The sequence below is a fragment of the Oncorhynchus clarkii genome, chromosome 2, assembly GCF_045791955.1.
Source record: "Oncorhynchus clarkii lewisi isolate Uvic-CL-2024 chromosome 2, UVic_Ocla_1.0, whole genome shotgun sequence".
NCBI lineage: Eukaryota > Metazoa > Chordata > Actinopteri > Salmoniformes > Salmonidae > Oncorhynchus > Oncorhynchus clarkii.
In genome coordinates this window covers 55,535,322-55,550,403 of record NC_092148.1, presented here as the reverse complement: position 1 = coordinate 55,550,403, position 15,082 = coordinate 55,535,322, and the positions used below count along the sequence as shown (strand labels likewise).

At 41.1% G+C, this 15,082-nt stretch overlaps 1 protein-coding gene across 5 annotated transcripts in view; it reads right to left on the bottom strand.

The window, feature by feature from the left end:
- The window catches only part of LOC139370153 (peroxisome proliferator-activated receptor alpha-like), a 63,046-nt gene extending 51,837 nt beyond the window's left edge, over positions 1-11,209 (bottom strand). Inside the window, exon 1 of one of the 5 annotated variants that reach the window (XR_011627115.1) lies at positions 11,100-11,203. The gene's annotated coding sequence lies outside the window, so the exon portion shown is untranslated. Of the gene's footprint in view, positions 1-10,346; positions 10,539-11,099 lie in introns of those variants that run through there. The other 4 variants (XR_011627114.1, XM_071109489.1, XM_071109482.1 and 1 more) reach the window with 4 other exon arrangements.
- Between the last annotated feature and the right edge of the window lie 3,873 nt (positions 11,210-15,082).

Here is a 15,082-nt window from a genome sequence, read left to right as displayed (position 1 = left end):
ATCACCTGCAATAGAGCATGCTGGGAAATATGATATATGGTTCTACATAGAACCCTTCTTGCCTTCCAAAGAACCCTTCTTGCCATCTGAAGAATCCTTCTTGCCATCTGAAGAATCATCAAAAAACCCTTTGTTTCAAAAAGTTTTCTGATAACAAAAACCTATCCCTCTGCAAAGAACCCTACTGGAACACTTTTTTCTAAGAGTGTACACAGGCTTGAGACGTACCAGCAGGGCCGTGTAGTCTCTAACATCAATGGGAGGCCTCTGGGGTTACTGATCCCTTAGCATCTAAGAGTGGATAGCAGAGTAAAGCAAAAAGCATTGTCAATCCGGCGTTTGCATTGACTGTATAGCATTTACTGCGATGCGGCCTCTGCAGAAGTCAGGGGATTCATACTGCTTGCACTTTGAGGAGCAGAGCAGAGCTGTTGTGAAGGAAGTTGTCAGCGAAGGGAGATTGTGTTTATACAGGACGTTTGCCTGACCTACCGTCAACCAATCATGTCAATGTGGAGCTATAATGGAGCCCCCTGCATTGTTAAAACATTTGGGAGACGCACGGCATCGCCATACGGAGATTGATTTGGCATCCGGAGGTTCTGCAATGGTACCACACCCTCCGTACTGAGCCTTTGATCCACATCAAGCATAAATCGGCTTTAAGAGACTCGCACATATCCTCACATAGTCAGTCGCGCAGGCAGAGAAGTACACACACATAAACACGTCGACAAACAAGTACACACGTGCATGCAAGAACGCACGCATGCACTCACAGACACACAGAGTTACCAACATACCCACACGCTTGCCGATACCTCCATGAACACATTCTCTGTACTACATTTGTCTTCAGAAGGACTCACCTCCCTAATGAACATGCATACCAGGCTTCTGAAAGAGGACGTGTGTTGTAAACAAATCAAATTTATTTATATAGCCCTTCGTACATCAGCTGATATCTCAAAGCCTACTGATATGTTGTTTTTGGAATCACAGATAATCAAATGTGATAAATGCAAGAAAGAAAGAAGTAAAGACGAAACCGGAAAGTCCTGTTTGAGGAGAGGAAAAAAATAAAGCCCTCCCCTCTCTCTCTCATTCTTTCTATCGCTCTGTCTCTATGCAGCTGTCTAACGCAGCCAAGCCAATTGCAGGTCTCAAGTTCCAGTGGTGTAAAGTACTTTAGTAAAAAATACTTTAAAGTAGTACTTGAGTTGTTTTTGAGGGTATCTGTACATGACTTGACTAATAATATTTACTTTTACTTGTCTTCGGGAATGCAGTGAAGTATGTACTTTTTACTCCATACATTTGAATGCTTAGCAGGAAAGGAAAATGGTCTAACTCACACATCCCTGGTCATCCCCACTGCCTCTAATCTGGCGTACCCTCTAAACACATGCTGCATTTGTAAATGATGTCTGAGAGTTGGAGCGTGCCCCTGGTTATTCGTAAATAAATAAAATCTAGAAAATATGGCCGTCTGCTTTGCTTAATATAAGGAATTTGAAATGATTTACACTTGTACTTTTACTTTTGATACTTAACACATTTTAGCAGTTACATTTACTTTTGATACTTAAGTATATTTAAAAACAAATACTTTTAGACTAACTCAAATAGTTTTTTACTGGGTGACTTTCACTTGAGTCATTTTCTATTAAGGTATCTTTACATTTACTCCAGTATGACAATTGGGTACTTTTTCCACCAATGTCAAGTTCCTAAAGACAAGTCTCTCACAGTGCAGCCAAGCCACTTAGAAACGTACTGCCTAAGAACAGAACAGGAGAAGTATCCCATAGCTCCCATAGGAATAGACTAAACACGTACAACACATGGTTAGGAAGGGACTATGTCCTCAGATTGTGGGTCATAGACATTATGCAGGTACTATTCATCTGCAGTGGTTCTACACCATAGCGCTGTGCACCATGATGTGAAATTGCATGGAAAGCTCTGATGAGAAATTATACCTTTTTGAAAGCTAAAGAAGACCCATTGGGTTCTGTCAGTGCATGCAGTAACCAACTCAACAGGCAACTACCAACTTGCTGCTGGTAGAACAAGTGTCCGGCAGCTCAAATCACCCTGTATCATTGGTGCAGCAGAGAGAACAGTTTTTCAGGTGCACATTGAAGGGCTCTCTGGGGAATATTTCATACATCAATATCAGATCAATTTCTATAAAATCTTTGCAACTGAAAATGCCGTCCTCAGGAACTTCAGCTTGCAATCAACATAGTATAGCCTACATGCACAAAATATGTGAGTAGACCTCCTTGTGCATGAACATGAACACTTTGGGATATGCAACCGGCAGATCATTAATGGATATTAAACCAAGAGGACATTTTACAGCATGATATGGGCCAGTGCGGAAAGTTTTCACTGATGGGAGGGTGACCTTTGAACTAAAGGCAAACTCCACGTCCACACACCCCTGGCAGTATGGACAAGGGCCCCGAGGCAGCAACCAAAGATGATGATTATGTAACCCTCAACTACCAATGCAGTCAGTTTGTGTCCAGGCTAGAATGTAAAACAATTTCCAGTAAAATGTACAGTGCATTACTGGTAGCGATTTGCCAATAGGTTATTGTAATTTATTTTACACTACAGCTATTGTATTTAATTTTATGGTAATCCATTTTACAGTACCAACATGTTTACTGCATTCTAATTTACAGTATATTACTGGAATTATCCATGCCGTGACATATTACCCAGTGTTCTTTGCAAGTTTTAATTTTTACATTTACATTGTGGTAATTTAGCAGGCACTCTTGCCCTTAGCAACTTACAGTCACTGCATTCAATGAAGGTCGATAAAAATAACGCTTATCACAGTCATAGCAATTAAAACATGTCTATAACCATTACTTAAAATGTTGTTATAGTTAAGGATCCATTGGTGAAAATAATTGTATACTGAACAAAAATATGAATGCAACATGCAACCATTTCAAAGAGTTTACACAGTTACAGTTCAAATGAGGAAATTGGTCAATTGGTAAATTCATTAGGCTCTAATCTACGGATGACTGGGAATACAGATATGCATCTATTGATCACAGATACCTTCAAATAAATGGGCCTCGGGATCTCGACATGTTGTTCATGTGCATTCAAATTGCCATTGATAAAAATGCAATTGTGTTCGTTGTCTTTAGTTTCTGCCTGCCCATACCATAACCCCACCGCCACTATGGGACAATCTGTTCCCAACATTGACATCAGCAAACCACCCGCCCACGATGGTGCAGGAGGAGATGGCTGCCGTTTTACAGGCTCCTAACCAGCTGTGCTATTTTGTGTGTTTTTTTTCACATTGTTTGTAACTGTCTCTTATGACCGAAAAAATTGTTTCTTTATATCAGAACAGCGGTTACTCACCTCGAACTGGACAAAGATTTTTTCTTTAATGATTCCGACGCAAAGGATATACTGCTTCTCCAAGACCAGGCCCAAATCCCCATTATTCGTGTAAAGAAAATACGGAAATTCAAGGGGCGGAGATTGGGGTGCCTTGTGAGAATTTGTCGGCGAGTGGGTAACCCACCTCTACCATCCGTTCTATTGGCCAACGTGCAATTACTGGAGAATAAAGTGGATGATCTCCGTTTGAGACTATCCTAGTAATGGGACATTACAAACTGTAATATCTTATGTTCCACTGAGTTGTGGCTGAATGACGACACAGATAACCCAGCCAACTGTTTATTTTCTGTGCATCGGCAGAACAGAACCGCTACGTCTGGTAAGACGAAGGGTGGGGTGTGTGTCTATTTGTCAATAACAGCTGGTGCGCAATGTCTAATATTAAGGAAGTCTCAAGGTATTGCTTGCCTGAGTACCTCATGATAAGCTGTAGACCACACTATCTACCAAAATACTGTATTACACTGTATTTCATTGCTCTGGCATCAAGTTTTTATTTATTTATTTATTTCACCTTTATTTAACCAGGTAGGCGAGTCGAGAACAAGTTCTCATTTACAATTGCGACCTGGCCAAGATAAAGTAAAGCAGTTCGACTCATACAACAACACAGAGTTACACATGGAGTAAAACAAACATACAGTCAATAATACAGTAGAAAAATAAGTCTATATATAATGTGAGCAAATGAGGTGAGATAAGGGAGGTAAAGGCAAAAAAATGCCAAGGTGGCAAAGTAAATACAATATAGCAAATAAAACACTGGAATGGTAGATTTGCAGTGGAAGAATGTGCAAAGTAGAGATAGAAATAATGGGGTGCAAAGGAGCAAAATAAATAAATACAGTAGGGAAAGAGGTAGTTGTTTGGGCTAAATTATAGATGGGCTATGTACAGGTGCAGTAATCTGTGAGCTGCTCTGACAGCTGGTGCTTAAAGCAAGAGAGGGAGATAAGTGTTTCAAGTTTCAGAGATGTTTGTAGCTCGTTCCAGTCATTGGCAGCAGAGAACTGGAAGGAGAGGCGGCCAAAGGAAGAATTGGTTTTGGGGGTGACCAGAGAGATATACCTGCTGGAACGGATATACAGGTGGATGCTGCTATGGTGACCAGCGAGCTGAGATAAGGGGGGACTTTACCTAGCAGGATCTTGTAGATGACCTGGAGCCAGTGGGTTTGGCGACGAGTATGAAGCGAGGGCCAACCAACGAGAGCGTACAGGTCGCAGTGGTGGGTAGTATATGGGGCTTTGGTAACAAAGCGGATGGCACTGTGATAGACTGCATCCAATTTATTGAGTAGGGTATTGGAGGCTATTTTGTAAATGACATCGCTGAAGTCGAGGATCGGTAGGATGGTCAGTTTTACGAGGGTATGTTTGGCAGCATGAGTGAAGGATGCTTTGTTGCGAAATAGGAAGCCAATTCTAGATTTAACTTTGAATTGGAGATGTTTGATGTGAGTCTGGAAGGAGAGTTTACAGTCTAACCAGACACCTAGGTATTTGTAGTTGTCCACATATTCTAAGTCAGAATCGTCAAGAGTAGTGATGCTGGACGGGCGGGCAGGTGCAGGCAGCGATCGGTTGAAGAGCATGCATTTAGTTTTACTTGTATTTAGGAGCAGTTGGAGGCCACGGAAGGAGAGTTGTATGGGATTGAAGCTCGTCTGGAGGGTTGTTAACACAGTGTCCACAGAAGGGCCAGAAGTATACAGAATGGTGTCGTCTGCGTAGAGGTGGATCAGAGACTCACCAGCAGCAAGAGCGACATCATTGATGTCTACAGAGAAGAGAGTCAGCCCAAGAATTGAACACTGTGGCGCCCCCATAGAGACTTCCAGAGGCCCGGACAACAGGCCCTCCGATTTGACACACTGAACTCTATCAGAGAAGTAGTTGGTGAACCAGGCGAGGCAATCATTTGAGAAACCAAGGCTATTGAGTCTGCCGATGAAGATGTGGTGATTGACAGAGTTGAAAGCCTTGGCCAGGTCAATGAATATGGCTGCATAGTATTGTTTCTTATCGATGGCGGTTAAGATATCGTTTAGGACCTTGAGCGTGGCTGAGGTGCACCCATGACCAGCTCTGAAACTAGATTGCATAGCGGAGAAGGTGTGGTGGGATTCGAAATGGTCGGTAATCTGTTTGTTGACTTGGCTGTCAAAGACCTTAGAAAGGCAGGGTAGGATAGATATAGGTCTGTAGCAGTTTGGGTCAAGAGTGCAAGAGTAATTTTAGAAAGAAAGGGTCCAGATTGTATAGCCCGGCTGATTTGTAGGGGTCCAGATTTTGCAGCTCTTTCAGAACATCAGCTGACTGGATTTGGGAGAAGGAGAAATGGGGAAGTTACAGTGAATATCTCAGTATTGTATTAGCACTAACCAGATATAGTCAGATATACTGTATATCATAAGATATCTGGTGGTACTGAACAAAAATATAAACGCAACATGTAAATGGTTGGTTCGATGTTTTATGGTCCCACGTTCTATACGCACAAAAAGCTTATTTCACTCAAATATTGTGCACAAATTTGTTTACATCCCTGTTCGTGAGCATTTCTCCTGTGTCAAAGATAATCCATCTACCTGACAGGTGTGGCATATCAAGAAGCTAATTAAACAGCATGATCATTACACAAGTGCACCTTGTGCTGGGGACAATAAAAGGCCACTTTAAAATGTGCAGTTTTATCTCAAGTTTTGAGAGAGTGTACACATTGGAATGTTGACTATAGGAATGTCCACTGGAGTTGTTGCCCGACAGTTTTATGTTAATTTCTCTACCATAAGCCCACCTCCAGTATCGTTTTCGAGAATTTGGCAGTACGTCCAACCGGCATCACAACCGCAGACCATGTGTATGGTGTCGTGTGGGTGAGCAGTTTGTTAATGTCATGTTGTGAACAGATTGCCCAATGGTGGGGTTAAGCTACGGACAATGAACAAAATTGCATTTTATCGATGGTAATTTGAATGCACAGAGATACAGGGATGTGATCCTGAGACCCATTGTCGTGCCATTCATCCGCCACCATCGCCTCATGTTTCAGCCTGATAATACACGATATCATGTCACAAGGATCTGTACACAATTCCTGGAAGATGAAAATGTCCCAGTTCTTTAATGGCCTGCTTTATTCACCATACATGTCACCCATTGAGCATATATGGATCGAAGTGTACGACAGCGTGTTCCAGTTCACACCAGTATCACAGCCATTGAAGAGGAGTGGGACAACATTCCACAGGCCACAATCAACAGCCTGATCAACATTATGCAAAGGAGATGTGGTGTCATACTGCGTGAGACAAATGGTGGTCACACCAGATACTGACTGGTTTTCTGATCCACGCCCCTGCTTTCTTTAAAAGGTATTGGTAAACAACAGATGCAATATCTGTATTCCCAGTCATATGATATATCCGTAGATAAGGCCTAACAAATTTAATAAAATTGACTGATTTCCTTATATGAACTGTAACAGTAAAATCTTTGAAATTGTTGCATTTATTTTTCAGTATATGTTTATTCAGTATAAATGTTATTATTAAGTAACTACTGCCACATATCACTTCAATTGGTACAGCACTCTCACTAAAGGATGCAACAAATATAACCACTTACAAAGCCTTAAAATATGTTAATGATCAGCGATTCTTCCTCTTCCCACAATATTTCTCCACAATAAACCATCATTTACAGTTTGCTGCAGTAAATATATAGCAAAACAGCAATACAGTACTTTGCTGTTGAATTGTAATTAAAATAAAATCAGCAATTTCTAATAGTGCATATTTAACTATATACACTGTATATTTCAGCATACCAACTGATATTTTGTGTTTTATATCACCTGCAATTTAGACCCTAACAAAAGCATCTAAACTGACAGTGGCTACTGGGCAGAACAGATTAAAGGGACATGGCTAGCAACTCAAATATTAAAGGTTCTCTGGTCAGAGAGAACCGTGATTTTCCAAGGGCAGTACCAAGTCCCGCCCGACACCCAGCTGACCGTGGAATCGAGCGTACCCATAACTACCCGGACCAGCATACAGCGTGAAGCCAAACCACAAAACATAAATAACAAAAAGCAAAACATACAATAATCCTACGCCCACCCCCACCCCTGATTGGAGGAACTCAAACACTTACACTGTACATTTGTGTATATAACTATTTCAACGCTCATCAATTCTACCCTTCAGACAGCCACAGATCAACCCAAATTTCCCAATAAATCATCATTGTAACATTTCCCCAAGCAATACATCTCTCCATTCTCCCATGGCGTCACACTCGGGACTTGAACCTCCCCATCTGCAACATTTCTGCCAAAATTGCCCAGGAAAATAAACATTTTACCCAAGGCAGCAATGATATTTCCTATTGACTGACTGTGGTCCTTCAAATCGCCTAACAATAGAGTTTCCAGGTCCAACCGCACCCTGATATTATGGCATAACAACCATTCCTGGACCTGACTCCAAAAACAAGCTACCGACGGACAGTACCAAAAGAGATGCTCTACAGATTCTACCTCATGGCAGAGTCTGCAACTGTCTGACTGTTGAATTGTATATAATATCTTATATTGAAAAAAGCTAAATTGATGCATCAGTTGTTGTCTTGTATATCAGTTCATAAACCCAGTGCCATGGTATTGGGACATCGAAACTCTGTTCCCAACTATCTTGTATGTAGCATAGTGGCCAACCCTCTTGACCATAAGTGAAACAGATTTTTTACGATCTATATTAGCTATTTTAAACCATTTATGATGTTTAATTGGTGGCAGACAAACAAATTCATTCCAACTCTGTATGGCTTCATTTAAAATAAGGTGACATTAAACAAGGTTCCATTGTCAATCCACCAGAAATTGATAGTTTGAATCTGTATAACAGCAAAGAGCCCCCTTTTAAACATCAGACATGCCTCTCTAAGAGTAGCTTTGAGAGAGAGGTGTTTAATGCCTTGATATTTAGTAGTTTTAGCTCTCCAAACTCAATTTTTTGCTGATACTTTGATCTGTCTCCTATATAAACATAATTGTTAGGGAACCACTACCACATACCAGTTAAATTGGTACAGCATTCTCACTAACGGATGAAACAAATATAACTGCTTATTAGACACACCTCAAAATATGTTAAGTAAGAAACAATAATACCCCATACCCACTAGTGTTCAAAAGGGTTTTGGCACTCCAAAACTCCAGTGTTGATATTGTATTCTGAATCACAGTAAATTACTGGCAACTCCCTAAACTGAATAGAGTAGGTCACCGTAGAATGCACAATACCTTTCTGTAAACACTGTAGAATGCACAATACCTTTCTGTAAACACTGTAGAATGCACAATACCTTTCTGTAAACACTGTAGAATGCACAATACCTTTCTGTAAACACTGTAGAATGCACAGTAAAATACAGTAAATGTGTTACACAGTATTAATTATGGTGCATTGTCAGAGACTCCCATCCCACAATGCACCGTAATTACTAATGTAAAACACATTTATGGTATTTTACTGTGCATTCTACAGAAAGGTCTTGTGCATTCTATGGTAATCTATTGTATTCAGTTTATACAATATCATACTATTGATTAATACAAGTTACTGATACAATTGCAAAACGTCTAACAGTATATCCTTACCAAGCCTCACAGAGAATACTGTGACCCATGTGTAACAAATTCAGAAAAATAGTGGATGACTAAAAGAAGGTAACAAATGGGTTAAAATCTCAACTAGACTGGCTGTGGAAAAACCCAGGCAGCATTCCTGTAGCTTGGGGGACTGGGACAGGTACAGCAGGATTTGGGTCAAGTTTCAGACTCACAGAGGAAGTGTGCAATTTGGCACTGAATGCCACCCTCAGAGTGGGGTCACAGCCAGGGCCTGCCATTATCAACAGCGACCCTGGAGCAATTGGGGTTAAGTACTGTACCTTGCTCAAGATTTTGCACCTTGTCGACATGGGGATTTGAACCCAATGCTCCAACCGCTAGGCTACATGCCGCTCCAACCTCTAGGCTACATGCCGCTCCAACCTCTAGGCTACATGCCGCTCCAACCTCTAGGCTACATGCCGCTCCAACCTCTAGGCTACATGCCGCTCCAACCTCTAGGCTACATGCCGCTCCAACAACTGTACTCCCAGACAAACATTTTAGCTCCATCACTGAATATGTCCTCAACACCGCCTCTCACCCCTATTTGACATATCAAGAAAAACTTCAAAGTGTAGGCTAACTGGTGCATGGGACAATAAAACATATGTTTTTGTCTTAACTTAACACTTCTGCAATGAGAAAAATCTTGAACATTTTCTATAAGTTAAATGCATATCCTAAAATAGAACATCTCTCTCAAGCTCCAATTATTAGGGTAAGGCTCCACTAGGGCCAACATTTGTTACTTTGATTCAAGGAGTGTGCAGTGCAACATGTAGCCTAGTCTATGCGTGGGAAAAAAATAACTTAACAATGTCTTGCATGTGCAACTTGGAGTATAAGACTGTCACAAAACTCTCATGGGCAGTTAGTTGTTTATTCATAGTAGTAACCGAGTACAAGAGTTATGAACAGCCTTACATCACGAAAAGCGTGTATCGATATCCATGTCGGATGCGCCGGCGTGCCCGATGTGAAATCAGATTATACAATAACAATGGCCCCAGATATCTTGTTGCAACAATATCCATTCATAGATTTTCTGTTATTTTGCTGAAACTATAAATATGAATGGAATAAATTCCCTCAAAAACACCAGTCGATGAACACAGGCAAATTCGAATTGTAACATTTAAATTCTATGTCAACACCATATAGACATAAAGTAATCATCAATCAATATGTGCAGTAATAAAGCGCTCAAATTGATCTACCTTACAGTAGACAGCCCGATCTGAAGCCGCCATATCGTCAGAAATCTAGGTGCGTTGAGAAACTGTCAGTGCGAGATCGGGAGGAACGAGGAGAGAAAAATAGTCCCCTTCAACACGTCCTTGTTTGTCTCCTAAACAACGCTGTCGCTGTCAAAATTTCCCCACCACACAGACCATAGAGCTCGACCCACCCGCCGGAACTGACGTGATAACTGACAGCTGAGGCAAAGAAGCACACACCCCTGACACACCTATCATTTCAACGAATAGAAAAAGTTCATTAAAATATCTCAATTGTCAAACCTCGCGTCCTCGCTCATCGTCTCCTTCTCAACATCCATTGGATGAGAAAGCCAGATGTCCCGCCTCTCTGTCCTTCTCCTCCAATAGATTTTGAGAAGGAGGAGGGGAGAGAGCACTCGAGAAGAATGATATTGAGATTCTCCCCATGTCTTTTCCTTGTTCAGGACGCCTCTTAACAATGAAATGACGTGAGGGAGCAAGGCAAGAACAGTCCGCATCATCCAACTCTGTCCACTCGTAGCTGTTTGCCAATGTAGTAGGAAAGAATGTCACAGAAGCATCAATAACACTAAATATGGGCATTATAAGAACTTTCATGCTCCACTTTTATGCCCTCATATCTACATTTACTCAATGTTTATATACCTCTATTACCATGTTATAAACATAAACACACACACAAACACACAGGTCGTTATTGTAAAATATAATGGGTTCTCAATGACTTACCTGTTAAATAGTGGCAAAATAAACACACACATTCCACTTCAAGTGCCCCTACTAGTTCCCTGAATCCCATGTCATTCCCCCCTCTGCCTCCACAGCTCACCACTGGCCCTAGAGAGTACACTCTTAAAATATGCTGGGTTATTTTTGACTCAGCCAGTTGGGTCACTTGAAAGCCTTGTTCACATTGGCAGTTTGAAGTGACTTAAATCCTATTTATTTGCATATCCGATTCGAATCTGTTCTTTCTCCTGCAGTCTGAACAGCCAAAAAACACCTGTACTATGACCACTAGTGTAGCCATGTTACCTTTGTAGGTGGTTTGAAGTCAGATACAAATCGGATTCCTGGCCATGTGACTTGTGGTCAAATCTGATTTATTTACCCTCAAGTGGCTTTTAGACTGTTATTTGACATATCTTGTTGCTTGCTAGCTACTCTGTTTAAAGTTTTGACAAGCCTATATGGTAGCTAACTAGCTTGTTAATTGTTTACAAACAAATCAGTGAATGTGCTAGAAAGCTAAACAGCTACCTAGCTATCTGCTGTCTAGTTGACTGCTGTATCTAGTTGACTGCTGTGGCTAGCTATCTAGTTGACTGCTGTGGCTAGCTATCTAGTTGACTGCTGTGGCTAGCTAGCTAGTTGACTGCTGTGGCTAGCTAGTTGACTGCTGTGGCTAGCTATCTAGTTGACTGCTGTGGCTAGCTATCTAGTTGACTGCTGTGGCTACCTAGCTAGTTGACTGCTGTGGCTAGCTATCTAGTTGACTGCTGTGGCTAGCTAGCCAGTTAACTACGGTGGCTAGCTAGCTAGTTGACTGCTGTGGCTAGCTAGCTAGTTGACTGCTGTGGCTAACCAAAAAGGACTTGTTTTGAAAGTTGGATAATTTATTCTTTGAGGCTTTAAAAGTGTTCTTACACTATACTTTTGAACATTCAAAGCAACTGTGAAACATCCGTGGCGGGCATTGTTGCCACCTTAGCTTGCTACATAACTTCTGAGCGATAGGAAGCATGAGCACAACCAATCAGCCTACACCACTGTGAACACACACCTGTTGTTACTATGACCACTAGCGTAGCCATGTCAGCAAATTACTGCTGTCTGAACACACACAAATTCGATTTGGTTACTTGTAACTTGCTGTTTGGACAGTCAGTAGTCCAAAATGGATTTAAAAAACAAAACTGATCTGAGCATTAAGGCCTGCAGTGTGAACAAGGCTTCAGTTGGGTTATTGAGCTATGATCCACAGCGTTAGAGCAGAAGACTGGAGGCGTGGCTTAACAGGGCGTGGCTGTCAAATAGTTATTTTTGGCCACCTGTGAGAGTACATGTAATTCTGGTTAATCTATTCTGTTGTATTGTCAACACATGTTAAGGGTGAGCACTGACACTTTGGTAGCTTAATGAGGCTTACATAAGTTGAGTTCCTCAAATGCCTATGCGTATCCCAACGTTGGAGTAGTTACAACTTTATATTATTTAAACAATGTTATTAATTGTATATTAAAAAGGTCATTCTTATTCCCATGTAAAATATATTTTTGAGTGACTAAAATATTACCCTTAATATTTGTTTTTAGATAAAAATGCTACATTGTGTAGAAAAATTACTTTATCACTCATGTCTGACTACTAGGAAGTTTGAACAGACAGGCTGAGTGAGCCATGGGAGCCTATATTCATGAGCTCCCCCTAACTGACAGCTCTTTGAAACACCTATGTCAAACAACTTGAATGTAGTGAGCAGCATTATTCTCTTATACTACTTTGGTGATACACAAAGCAACTCAAACATTGAAATTGCATCAATTATACATCTCCCATTTGCACATCGCTTGTAATGTAGTACACAACAGCACACATGCATGTGTTGACTTGGCAACTATATCAGAGTCTTGAAAGACCCCCCCCCCCCTTTGTTCCAAGACCCCCCCTTTTGTTCCAAGACCCCCCCTTTTGCACCAGACACAGATTAATAGTGAAACATATAAGTATATTTGCCATAGATTAAAATGGTAAACTTTGTAATTATATTTACTGACAGTTTACAGTCAAATGTTGGCACCAGTAGAGTAGCTATCTTGCTATATAAATCACGCCCTTCTGCAAACACGCCTTCTCCGATGTTGGTTACAAGGCATAATTTAGTTAAATTGGGTAGAAGAACATCACGTTACCGTCGGCGTATTAAAATGAGAAAGTTAGGGTGATGTTACCATGTGCCCTTAACAATCCTGCTTCCTAAATCCAAATGGTTTGACACAGGGCAGGGGACCAGTAACTTCATGATCAAACATCTCTTTTCATTCTTTGAACTGGTTTAATCCAAGTATCATCAAAATTCAAGAAAACTATTATTTTGACTGTTCATGACCATGAAAATGTTGAAAGAGGAAAATATTGAAGAAAACTTGACATTTACCGTGTACAAAAATGACATGATGAACAGGAATGACATGTTCGCTCACGGGTGGTCAAAAATACCTATTTCAAAGAAACACCCCCAACACACCTCCTGAAAATAATCTATGGATCACATTAAAAAAAGACATCTAGTATGAAAGTGAATAAAAACTGATGGCTAAATTAACCCATGTTTGATTAATCCAAAGGTGTGACCTATTTGGGGCTTTGGCAACCCATGAGGATAAATGTCATTAATGTCCATCATTTTAAGTTTGTGCACCATAAGTTTGTATTTTTATTCAATTGTTTTGCACATCACACCTTCTGATCTAAATTGCAAACATAACATGATATGGTGGATGGTCTCCTCTCAGCTGATGGAGCTATCTCCATCCCTCTGGAAGGTGACCCCAAGCATCCTGGTGGTCTCTGTTTTTCTGTTCTACCTGATAATTCATTGCACACACCTAACTCAGTCCCTAATTAGAGGGAAAAAATGAAAACATTTAGCGGAATTTGGTTCAAGGTCCAAAGTTGAGTTTGTGGGAGTTTGGTATATGACGTACAGCAGCCACGTGGGAGTACTATCACTGACCTCCGGGTCTTGTGCTTCCAGGTGTGTCTGCTCGCTGCTCAGGTTGTCCTTCCTCTCCTCTGCAGATCCAACACCTGTCCCGGTTCCAGGTTTCCTCCAGATGTGACGCTTGGCATTCAGGTCAAAGAGTTCAATCTCAGTTTCATCAGACCAGAGAATATTGTTTCTCAAGGTCTGAGAGTCTTGAGGTACCTTTTGGCAAACACCAAGTGGGCTGTCAAGTGGCTTTAACTGAGGAGCGGCTTCAGTCTGAACAATCTACCCTAAAGGCCTGATTGGTGGAGTACTGCAGAGATGGTTGTCCTTCTGGAAGGTTCACGCATCTCCACAGAGGAACTCTGTCAGAGTGACCATCGGGTTCTTGGTATCCTCCCTGACCAAGGCCCTTCTCCCCCGATTGCTTAGTTTGGCCGGGTGGCCAGGTATAGGAAGAGTCTTGGTGGTTCCAAACTTCTTCCATTTAAGAATGATGGAGGCCACTGTGTTCTTGGGGACCTTCAATGCTGCAGAAATGTTTTGGTACCCTTCCCCAGATTTGTGCCTCAACACAATCCTGTCTTGGAGCTCTACGGACAATTCCTTCGACCTCATGGTTTGGTTTTTGCTCTGACATGCACTGTCAAGTGAGGGACCTTATATAGACAGGCGTGTGCCTTTCCAAATCGAAAGAATTTACTACAGGTGGACTCCAATTAAGTTGTAGAAACAAGTCAAGAATGATCAATGGAGAAAGGATGCACCTGAGCTCAATTTCGAGTCTCATAGCAAAGAGCCTGAATAGTTATGTAAATAAGGTTTTCCTGTTTTTTATCTTTAATAAATGTGTAGAAAATGTATAAAAACCTGTTTTCACTTTGTCATTATGGGGTGTTGTGTGTAGATTGTTTAGGGATTTAAAAAAATATCAATTTTAGAATAAGTCTGTAATGTAACAAAATGTGGAAAAGGGCAAGGGGTCTGAATACTTTTCAGAGGG